Genomic DNA, 12,221 nt, shown 5'->3' with positions numbered 1-12,221 from the left:
AGCCCATACAGTTGAGGAAAAGGCTAAATGGATAGCCTGACTATAATTCCATGCAGTCACAGAAGTTCCACCCTTGCCCATGATCCAGTTTTTCCAAGCTTTTACCGGAACATTTATACATGTGAAGCACTGCAAATGGTTTTGAAATAAATTCCACTTCAAAGGTTTTTGTCATACTAATTAAAAAACTACCGCAACTGATTTAGGGTGTGGTACATGAGGCACGCACACACTTTTTAGCTCACCTGTTAGGTGAGCTTATACGATACCATTGCGTCCGTTGTCGTCATCCATCGTTAGCTTTTGACAAAAGAGTGGCACATTTCCTAACCACTTCACCTAGAAAGTTCATTCTTGATGTGTGGGTACCCCTAGACTATAATTCCATGCAGTCACAGAAGTTCCACCCCTGCCCATGATCCAGTTTTTCCAAGCTTTTACCAGAACATTTATACATGTGAAGCACTGCAAATGGTTTTGAAATAAATTCCACTTCAAAGGTTTTTGTCATACTAATTAAAAAACTACCGCAACTGATTTAGGGTGTGGTACATGAGGGACGCACACCCTTTTTAGCTCACCTGTTAGGTGAGCTTATACGATATCATTGCGTCCGTTGTCGTCATCCATCGTTAGCTTTTGACAAAAGAGTGGCTCATTTCCTAACCACTTCACCTAGAAATTTCATTCTTGATGTGTGGGTACCCCTAGGCAAGACCTTCTTTGGCAACAAGCAATGATCATCCCAGAGACCATATGGGTAAAATCCTCTTGGCCACAATGAGTTGACGGGCTTCCTTGGTTACTCGGTCATTCACAAGAAGGTTGAATTTTCATAACTTTAATCTTGCACAAATCATTGTTTCTTACAGCAGTCTTCAAATAGCCGTAGCTCAAAAGTGGCGTATTACCCCGACAGAATAGTGTCAGCTAGCTGTAACCATTTCAACAGTAGTGCTGGAGGCAATACCTGATGTTACTCAATTAAAAACTGAATGGTGCGAACATACTCCCCCCTGATGGAGAGATTCTCAAAAGCCGAAACCATCAACCTAAAAATCGCCATGAAGTTTTAAATCTTCTACTAATACAAATGTATTTAGTGTTCGCAAGACTCAGCCGCAAAACTAAAAAGTCTTAAATCTTCAAGTAATTCAAGCGATAACAGATCGTTAATGTCCAATGATAACCATTACTTAACTAACCGAGTTAACCTATTAACTCAAAAACTCAACCACTAAATGCCAGAATGAAATTGTTCTTACTTTACCGCTCTGCTGGAATTAATTTCAGGAAAAACGTTGTTGTCTTTCCTTTTTAGCTCACCTTTCAGGGGAGCTTATGCAATACTGTGGCGTCCCTCGACCTTCGTTAGCTTTTGACAAAAGAGATGCACGTTTCTTAACCACTTGACCTAGAAGGTTTATACTTGGTGTTTGGTACCCCTAGGCAAGACCTTCTTAAAAATGAAAATTAGCGTAATTCGTCTGCCATATAGGTGGCACTCTTTGAAAACCTATTTTTGGCTATATCTTTTGAACACTGCTAGCTAAAATCATGAAATCTTTACCGTAGATGCATCTCCTAAGGGTGCTTGAAACATAACCCGGGTTTTTGATTTGACCTACCTTTCAAGATCCCAGGGGCCGGATTCTCAAAGCACTCTTAGTGATTCCGTAACATACTCTTAGATAACACTTAAGGAGTTAAGTGGTATTCACAAAAGACCCTTAAAATTACGCAAATACATAGTGTAATCATAACTCTGCGTGAGGTACCGGGCCCATCTTAGTGTACACTTAGGGCATTTGGTAAGGCAACGCGCACTAGAATTTATGGCAGCTGTAATATTTGCTGAAGAAGACGTTATCAGACGAGCTCTCCGTCGGGAACGGGTTTTCGGGATCGGTTGCACCCTCTTGATGAATATGACGATGTCGATTTGTTCAAACGGTACAGAATGTATCGGTGATGTGCCAGTCACATCAGCCAACCTAGTGTCTCAAGGGTTGTTTTATGAGCTTCTACGGTACTGGTGAGAAAGGCACAGCAATTCATTTCATTCCCTCAGCCGGATGCCCAGGAACGTATTATTGAGGGTTTCTACAGTGAGCGACGCAGATTAATCAAAACATGTCAAACTTAATGTTAGTATTTTTTTATCGGGCGGACCCAACCCCCTCCCCCATGATAAACCAAGCAACATATCAAATTCACGCCCTCATATTCTCGGAAAAAAATATTTAGCTACCTACATCTATCAAAGCCTTCAGAGCCAGACCATTTATTGCTCTTGGTAATGATAGAGAAAAGTTAAAGCCTTTTCATAGGCCTATTGCCGGATGTATGAACACGCTTACTTACTTACTTTCCCTGTGTTTTCGGTAGTAGCATTTTTACTCGCAGTATCTACCCCACCTTCAAGGCCACACACAATATCTACACCCAGCAAGCCAATGATCTTTTCTTCTGTATCGTTTAAACCATTGGCATTCTCATCACCACTATTCTAGCCGTCATCCGAAAATGGAACATTTCCTGTCACCTGCCTCTTTTTCATTTCGTCATACCTCTTCTTTTTGGCTCACCGTAGGGGAGTCTATACAATACCGCAGTGTCCGTCGTCCGTCGTCGTCGTCGTTGTCGCCGTCGTCCGTCGTATCCTAGTTCAAAAACAGTGGCACGTTTTTTAACCGCTAGGCCTATGAACTTAAAACTTTGTACACATGACCCCCTAGGTCAGATGACCCGTGACACTAAATTTCTGTCCGATCTGATTCTCTACTTGGCCACCAGGGGGCCAAATGTGGATATCTAAAAAGTGTGATATCTCGCTTATTAGTGACTTGTTTTCGATAAAACCTTTGTGGTAGGTACTCATAGCAAGGATACATCATATATCTTACGGGTTTTTAATTTGATCTACTTTTCAAGGTCGCAGAGGTCAAATGGCGTGAATTGGCCGTTTGAGTGTAACTATGGCACGTTTCTCAACCACCAAAGCTATGAGCTTGAAACTTGGTACATATAACCCCCTATATCAGATAACCTCTGGTGCTGAATTTCAGCCTGATCTGATTCTTGACTTTGCCACCAGGGGGCCGAAACAGAAAAAAAGTAAGAAGTGCAATAGCCTGCTTATTAGCAAATTGTTTTTGATGAAATTTTTATGGCAGGGACCCCTAGCAAGGTTACCTCAGATGTTGCAAGATTTTTCGGATTTGACCTACTTTTTAAGGTCGCAGAGGTCAAATGGCGTAAATTTGCCGTTTGAGTGTAACTGTGGCACGTTTCTCAACCGCAACAGTTATGAACTTGAAACTTTGAACAAATGACCCCCTAGGTCAGTTGACCTTTTACACTGAATTTTGGTTTGGTCTGATTATTGATTTGGCTACCAGGGGGCCCAAACTCAAAACTCAAAAAGTGTGATTTCTCGCTTATTACTGATTTGTTTTTGATAAAAGCGGGGATTGCCCATCAGTATCCAATGCAATGAAGACAACAATTTTTGGCTACATACTGTATCACTTTCTGTCACTGTCTACTAAAAATACTTACGGTGAGCACAATGGCCCCTGGCCGTTTCATTTGCCATTTGCTTCAAGTCCTCCCACTTCTTCTCTCGTCCTGATGCATGGTGCAATAGAACATATCTTCTTAGTAATTGTTACGAACTCCCCCTGTGAGTTCAAGTGGGTTGTTGGTTCTATGCAAGATGCGACACTTCTGTGTATAAAGAAACTGAACGAGACTGGTTTTAAATGTAAACAAATATAAGTTTAATACAAAATATATACAGGAATTCTATTCAAGAGTCACCTCAGAATGAATTTCGGCGCGTGTCGATATTATTTCGTTTCGCGAAAGGGAGCAGACTTCGATACTAGCTAGATTTCGGCGCTAAGTTCAGAATATTGAGTTACCTCAGCATACAGGCTAGACACGTCTCGTGGCTTCCAGAATCATTCGTGCACGTGCAGCTACATTCGGTTCCCTCGTGGACGTCTCGTAACGCTCCCGAACCATTCTTTCTCCTACAGCATACTATTTCGTTTCAACCGTTGGCGGCACTCGGCCTCAGCACTGAGCTGGCTTCCTTGTACCCAGCCTAACTCCAGGGCTCCGTCTCAACGTTGCGAGCTTTTTCGTTTGCTCTCAATCACGTTCTGCTTTCTCGGCGTCACTCTCAAGTCTGCTCTCCCTGCGCTCCCTGTGCGCGCGGTATTTTAAGTTTCATAACACACCAAAGTTCACGTAACACAAAGTAATCAAATCTGAATTTGCCTGAAATCACTTCGTTATGCTGTTGCACCAGGTCAGTGAGTTTGTCGATTGCTTTCGGAGAGAAATTGGTTTTTCTGGGGCATTTTTGGGCCATTGTAATTGGGAAACGCCGTTGGAATGCCACGTGAGAAGTCTTCTGTACTGCCATGCAAACCCTTAGGACTTCTGTCATGATTGTGTATAAACATGCAATGCATGAATGAGCTGAAATACCTTTCCCTTTCATTACAAGAGACGTTTTAAAGTTTGCTATAGCAGGTTACGTGTGTTCACTCAGGACTTATTCAATCACTTTGCGTAAGCAATTGCTTAGATAATTCTTAGATAGCTTCATGAAGAACACTTAGGGTTCCCTAACCTTTCACTTAAGTTCACCCTATGAGTGCTCTTAGAGTGATCTAAGATCGGAAATCTAAGAGTGCTTTGTGAATCAGGGCCCTGAGCTCAACGTTCGCTATCAGCATCGCCGTTAGTCGATAGTGGCTCATTTCGTCAACGCTGGTGTTACTGACTTGAAATCTTGTACATATGTACCCCTAGGTTAAATGATCTCAGAGACTAAATTTCCATATGATTTGATTCATGTATTGGCCACCAGGGGGCCAAAACCTGAAACACAAAAAGTACTTTTTCTCCTGAACTAAACCCTTGATCATTTCCAAATATTTATCATAGGTTCATCTAGTAAGGATACATGACATGATACCTGGGTTATTGATTTGACTTACATTTCAAGGTCAAAGAGGTCAACTTTGAAAAAATTTCAACAAACATTGCACGTTTGCTTACTATGTGACCTAGATCATTTCAAACTTGTACAAATATGCCTCTAGGCAAGTCCTACCGAAACAACCAACTACAGTCCGAATTCAATTACAAATGTAGCCACCAGCGGGCAAAGTTAAAACTCATTAATGAAGTCAAGAGCAGCCACCACGTCCATTTTTGCCTTCCATAACCATTACACAATACTCAGAACTATTATATGATTGTCTCCTTGGCACTTTTCGTAACAAGTTCTTCTTCAGGTTCTCCCTTCCATGCAAAAGGTGAGCACAATGGCCCTGGCCCTTTCATTTTATTTCTGTATCCTTAATTGTTCATAAAAGTCCACGTATTGTATAGCAAATTGTTCAGAAATGCCAATACTATCCAATCAAAGTCACAAATATCCACCATTATAGTCTTTTGTTCCCTTATTTTACAAGTATAGAATTGCGGAAAAAGTAGTGTCAATTTCTCTCACGGAAATATTTTAGTTTCATAATTTACCAGAGTATGCATGATCCTGCTCCCCATTAGAGTCTAAATCCGACACCATCTCAAATAACCTTGATCCTCATCGTACCCAACTTCAACTGAATACTTACTGCCTGATAACAATGAAAGTTTGTCGTCATCCTCAGAAAGTCGTATGATTTTCTGAGCAGAGGCAATGCTGTCATCTGTAGCAATCAAGTGCTGCCAGCTGGTGTTAATGTGAAGAACGAAGTCTCCTCAGTTTCAGTTTACGCTGGGGATGCCCCATAATTGTTTGATTAGAGGTTTTAGTACAGGCTGTTACATGGAACAATCATGTGGATGTCTGACGTATATATACGTATTACGGCAAAGTGGTTTTGTTCGCATGTGTATGCGTGTTACGGTATAAAGTGGTTAAGCCGAAATTCACGTTTAGGTGTCCACCATGGACAAAAGTCAAAATTATGGTATGAATGTCACAACATCATCAGATTTACCGCAGCACACAGCTGTTTCAGCTATAATAGAAACACAAGTTTAATCAGACGGCACCAGACGCCGCTTTTTAGGGAGGTGCTGGCATGAAGGTGTTAATTGCTACCCCAATAAACAACCCAGTTCCTCACCCCAACCGCTTAAGGATTACATAAAAGGCCTGAATCCACCCATGTATGCCCCTTAATTGTGTTAGTAGTAATTAAGATTGCATGCGTTTATTAGAACCAACTTGACCTGAACCAAGCTTTGTGTATTATATTCCGGCTGCCATCTTGGATAGGCTTGGGCCTGCACTGTGTAGTGTATAAAAGATGACTTTGATGGAGTTTTTCTGTAAAAATATTGATGATTGTTTGCACCTCTATTATGTTTCAGCCCAGATACCAATTCTTCTGTAAAAAGCATTTTAATATTCCGCATATAACATAGCTTTGTATGGCTGTGATTAGATAAGGTTTGCACTCAGGCAAAGACAAATAAAAGGCATTTTAAAAGGCCTACTTCGTTATTCGTTGTGAAGAATGGTCGTCATTTGAAAATGCCATGCCCATTACTTATGTTGTGGTATGAAAGATTGGTGCCCTGTTGTACACAAATGAGACAAATAGTCGCAAAGAACAGGTCTTAACCTATAGTATATATAGGCAGGACAAATGTGTCCTATTGTAGGCCTACCAAGATGAGACAGTTAGTTGCAAAAATCGACAGGTCACAACCTATGATATCATAGGCAGGACAACGGGTGTCTCATCCAGCTTGGGGTCTTGTAATTCCGGGAGTGAAGTTGAGACAACAGTCACCAAGGACATGTCACAACCTTTATTATCATAGGCAAGGGATGTAGTTGTCTCATCCAGCTTGAGGCCTTGTTATTCCGAGAGATGAGACAACAGTCACATAGGACATTATATGTTACAACCTTTATTATCATAGGCAAGGGATGTAGTTGTCTCATCCCGCTTGAGGCCTTGTTATTAAGAGAGATGAGACAACAGTTACAGAGGACATTATGTCACAACCTATCTTTTATATGCAGGGGATGTAGGTGTCTCATCCAGCTTTGGGTCTTGTTATTCCGAGAGATGAGACAACAGTCACAGAGGACAACATATCAAGGCAGTACCAGTACACACAAATTAAAAGTCATGATTTCAATGTACACAATATTGTTATTATTTACTTTTTATTTTTTTTATTTACTTGACTAAGAACGGTTCCAAGATAAACGTTTGAGTCCAATCTGAACAAACACGTGTCGCCGACATTGAATATATGTTTTCCTGATTTGTCAGTGGATTTCTTGGACTTCTTGCGTTTACGACCGAAATATCGCTAATGACCGCCTGCACCAACTTTCGAATCCAACCGAGCTTTTTTCTGAGGAGGGAAGTCACCATCATCATTCCTAGTCAGGTCCATTTTGAAGACGAGTATACCTGGAATTGTAAAGGCGAGTGTAAACATAATGGCAGTGGCTAAATGGGGGAGGGGGGGGGGGGTAACTGGGGGTGGCTCCAACAGACACAGCTTCTATTCTAATTCAATTCTGACACTGACCAGTGTTGAATCTAGAGAAAGAAAGGAAGTATCCTACAGATGTCCACTTTTATTTCAATGTAGATTCAAATAATATTTAATTGCAATCAAAATAGCCTCGGAACTTACCATCAGTCCAAAATCAGAGTAGTAATCACGCCTGTCTATAATGTCGGTTGCATTTCTGGTGACACATCTTGGAGGCTGAACCTGAAATAAAGAGTAATTTATTAGAATAGAATACATGCATACAAAGCCTACGGGAATACAGTATAATGATTTCAATCATCTGTTTGTGAATACATAGATGAAGGGAAGCATCGCTTAACTTACCACTTATCTTGTTCACTGCCGGATCAATGATGTCGACGTACTGGGCCTATATACATGTAGCCTCTCGAATCAACTAAAGCATCACATCAGCCGGATTAAGTCGAGAAGTTATCTGCAGTACACACCATGCAACCAGCTGAAATTAAAGAAAAAGACATTTTAGTAACTGAAGGAATGTTTACCAGTCAACAAAAGGCACTGTTTTGGCATCACCCTGTACAAAAATACCACAACAAACTGGAATGTGGGTCAATGGGCGTGTTCATTTTGCTAACAGGTGGATAATATACCAAGAACTTTTCTATATTTGGCGAATTCTTAAGACTATATTTATCAATTACATCTGTAAAGATATTTTCAACATAAACTATGGTATATGCTAACTCATGGCTTGTTCATAAGCACGATCATGACTTACTATTGTACTATTACCCATGCTGTACCCCTTTCACCAAAATAGACCCGACCATCGAACTTCAAAACTCAACTATTTTTAGACATTTGTTTTTCAAATGCATTTTCTGCATGAATAGACAGCAAACTAACATAAAATAGATATATATTTTAAAAGTAAAAATTTAAATGAATACTGGAAGTAACACGTTTTGTTAAATAACGATCAAGGGAATTCGATGTTGTACGATGAACTTGGCACCCCATCTCAATCTCCGTCTGCAAGTCGGCCATTTTGAATTTGAGCAGATCAAAGTTTGAGAAATTTCAGAATAAACGCACGATTCTGTACGAAACTGAAATGAGTTATGCAAAACAGCCGGGATATTTATGATATTATGCCTACCCGGCTATCTAGTCTTGAAGAATTCCGAAATCTGTAACTTGTCGAAAAATCGATAAAAAACATGGAAATCGCCACTGTTTCGTTAATTTTGGTCCAAATTTCATGAAATTTTCAAGCCGGGTGAATGGTCATGTGACACAACTTATGAGCCAATGAAAACCGTCGTATCTAATTCGAGCACGTGTACAGAAGCGCGCTGATGTTTGAACGATGCCAATGCATTAACCCTTTGGCTGAATGGGTATTGCGATAATGTGTGAGATGTGTATTGGCGACAATGTTTTAATACATAGCGGTTAACAGGCTTTTCGCATGGACCAATCGTTGGGCAGCAGGCTAGTAGGCAGAATGGTTTATTTCGATGTCATGTTTAGGCTTAGCTGAAACAGCTGTGAGCAGTACCTCTGATGTTATGTATTATTACTGAGTTTGGAAAATTGGCACTGTAAAATATGTACCTTATTAGCTCACCTGTCAGGTGAGCTTATACGATACCGCGGCGTCTGGCGTCCGTCGTCGTCCTCGTCATCGCCGTCGTCGTCCGTCGTTAACTTTTGACCAAAATGTGGCACGTTTCTTAACCGCTTGACCCAGAAAGTTCATACTTGGTGTGTTGGTACCCCTAGGCAAGACCTTCCTTCAGAATGAAAATCAGCGCAATTTGACTGCTGGTCTGCCATATTGGGGGCGCTCTTTGAAAACCTATTTTTGTCATTTTGAAGCTTATGGTTAAAGCTAGAGCGATGAAAATTTTATGGTGGGTGTATCTAATAAAGGTACATCACATATCACACGAGTTTTTGATTTGACCTTCATTTCAAGGTCACAGAGGTCGAACTCTAAAATTTCTTTGATCATGGCACTTTTTTTTGCTATTGGTCATAGACTCTCTAAATTTGATATGTAGACACCTATTGGGCATCTCTACATGTTGACACAGATTTAGGTCAGTGTGACTTACTATTCAGGTATAAGTAGGTCAAGGTTAAAAAAGCCCATTTTCTTTATTCCAGCAGATTGAAGTTTGAAATGAAGTTTTAGAGGTCGGCCTGATACAGAGGTTTCGATATTAAATAGATTAATTTCGTTTCATATCACTAGGTGGCGGTATTGTGCAAAAATGTCAGTTGGCACATTACCAGCAGTTTTGAATTTCGCGGTTCGAGGCAATCCGTTGGGGTATCCCAGATGCGAAGTGTTGTACTGCGGCACTAGATCTGCATACTACAAGTATGGAAGACAGCCATTTTATGAATTTGAAGCGAGACGAAGAAGGAATTAAATCCCCTTGAATCAATGCTAAAACTTAATCATCCGCTCTTCGGATGAGGTCGTATGTGTTGATTACATTCTTGTGATTGGTTTGAGATTATTAGTTTGTCCTCATTGCCAGTTGTTTTAGAAAATTTTGACTGTGATTGGAAGGTAAAATGAGAAACTTGTCACACTGTTCTTCAGCTTGGAATGGGGATAGTCAATGCAGAGCCAGTTGGTACAAGCTGCCTTGCGAATCGGGGTGGCGTAATAATACTGTGAAAGAACAATAAAATGATGAATTGTAGCAGTGTGTGTCAGAAATTATGTGATTTCCATTGCATTTGACGATCCCAATGTTTCGAGAGTATGGCAAAATGGCGGCTGCCGTCATTGGAGATTAGCGTCAAGCCGGAACCTTTCGTTACAATGTGGGCTTTTAAACACAAGTTAATGGTTTATAATCACCGAGATGCTACTCATTGGGTAAACCTGTACTAAAAACACTTGCTTTAATTTTTGTAAACATGTCACGAGTGCTTAAAAAGAACCATTTTTGTGATCGTTTTTCGTCGCTGTAGAAATGTACACAGTCAGAGTCAGTCAGTGTGTCAACACAACAACGGTGTTAGTATACACATGAATCCATGATACACGGAGACACAAATGTAAACATTTGCCTGTTGGGTCGGAAGGAGTTCACCGTTACCGATCACTGCCCCAAGAAAGGTCATCTGAGCTGGTTGACTAAAGTAGATGATGATAATGATGAAAGTGTAGCACAGCTGTCATCAGTGCTTTTATAGTTAGGCCTTTAGTCGGATTCATAAGTAAATGTCACTGACGCTGCCCTTTTGGGTCGCTGTGCAAAAACTATTGGGCCGATTTCTTCAAAGTTTGGTTTTTCTTGAATCTAATTTCGGGACCAAACACAATTTCCAGGTTAGAGATTTGCAAATTATAAAGAAAAAAATTGTCAACTTTGGAGCCCTTTGGCCATTTTGGGGGAATCTTGAGGGCCCGATTTTTTTGATGGATAGTTCTAAATGAAACTTGGCAGCTTTAAAGATACACACATTTCAGCAAAATGCATCCAGAAATAAGCAGTACAGAGGAGAAAATGTCAAAATCAATACACTACATCAATGTACACCAATACATACAAAAAAAATTATTTCGTAACCATGGTTACTGAAATATGAAAATCCTCTTGGGTCCTGAAATTAGATTCAAGAAAAACCAAACTTTGAAGAAATCGTCCCAGTAGTTTTTGCGCAGCGGCCCAAAAGGGCAGTGACATTTACTTATGAATCCGACTATAGGGCTGTCTTGTAACTATGTTTTTTCATATGTTATACTATAGCCTACTCTATATCAGTATAACAGTGATGGCATGCATGCATGGTCGGGACATGATGGCTGACTGCTGGATTTCAACATTATCAGTGACCACATGACAATCAGAGATCACCTGGGGAGAAGGGCTGAGCTACACTCAATTCAGAATCAAACAAAAACCTTGCATCTCCCATCCAACATCAGAGCTCCAGTCGATTCTCGTAATCACTCTTTGTCATTTTGATTTGACCTAATTTTTTTCGAGGTCACAGAGGTCAAATAGCGTAATTTGGTCGATGATGGGACGTTTGGTAGCTACTGGAACTATTGACTTGAATTTGGTACATATATTATAATACCTTGTAGACTAAATTTTGGTCCAGCTTGCTTACTAGTTTGGCCAACAGGTGGCTTCAATAAAAAAACAATAACGTGTCTGTGAGGGAGGTGAGCACAATGGCCCTGGCCATTTCATTGATGTACGAAATAAACATATATATATTGTCTCAAACATCACGATTTTGTGTTTTATCTGATTGATACCAATCTCGCCAGGCACCCCCTTCAGATGGGGTACCTCCGGATTACTCAGAAATTTAGTTTTTAAATGGCCGTTTAACCCTTTTTCATAAGCTGTTGTAGGAGACCAGAGGGCAGCACTTGATAATGTCAGTGCATTACCATACTATTAAGCTAGGTGGTAGCACCTAACATCATGACACCCTGCCCAATGTATATATATATACAGCAGACGGGTGATATACGATATCATATATTTATCTGGCTAACCTGCTCATATTTGCCTGAGATTACAACAATATTCAGACTGTGCGGTGCATGTTTTTTGCTGGTCAGAAAAATAGTGTAGCTCTACTTAATATATTGTCAACGTGGTTTTAAACCAGCTACCCCAAGCTTTCGGTAATGGTTTCCA

At 40.4% G+C, this 12,221-nt stretch overlaps 1 protein-coding gene and 1 long non-coding RNA gene across 2 annotated transcripts in view; one reads left to right on the top strand and one right to left on the bottom strand.

Moving 5' to 3' along the window:
- Nucleotides 1-12,221, top strand: part of LOC135482751 (voltage-dependent T-type calcium channel subunit alpha-1H-like) — a 603,345-nt gene that overhangs the window by 227,863 nt on the left and 363,261 nt on the right. The gene's annotated exons all lie outside the window — the stretch shown is intronic.
- Nucleotides 7,313-8,963, bottom strand: LOC135488523 (uncharacterized). The gene is made up of 4 exons (XR_010446996.1): nt 8,696-8,963; nt 7,897-8,032; nt 7,693-7,773; nt 7,313-7,463 (listed from the first exon to the last, which is right to left on the bottom strand). It is a non-coding gene; the product is annotated as an uncharacterized LOC135488523 (long non-coding RNA).

This window comes from Lineus longissimus, chromosome 1, assembly GCF_910592395.1.
Source record: "Lineus longissimus chromosome 1, tnLinLong1.2, whole genome shotgun sequence".
In the NCBI taxonomy this organism is placed as follows: domain Eukaryota; kingdom Metazoa; phylum Nemertea; class Pilidiophora; order Heteronemertea; family Lineidae; genus Lineus; species Lineus longissimus.
Note: the sequence above shows the minus strand (reverse complement) of the source record. Positions and strands in the feature narration are given on the sequence as shown.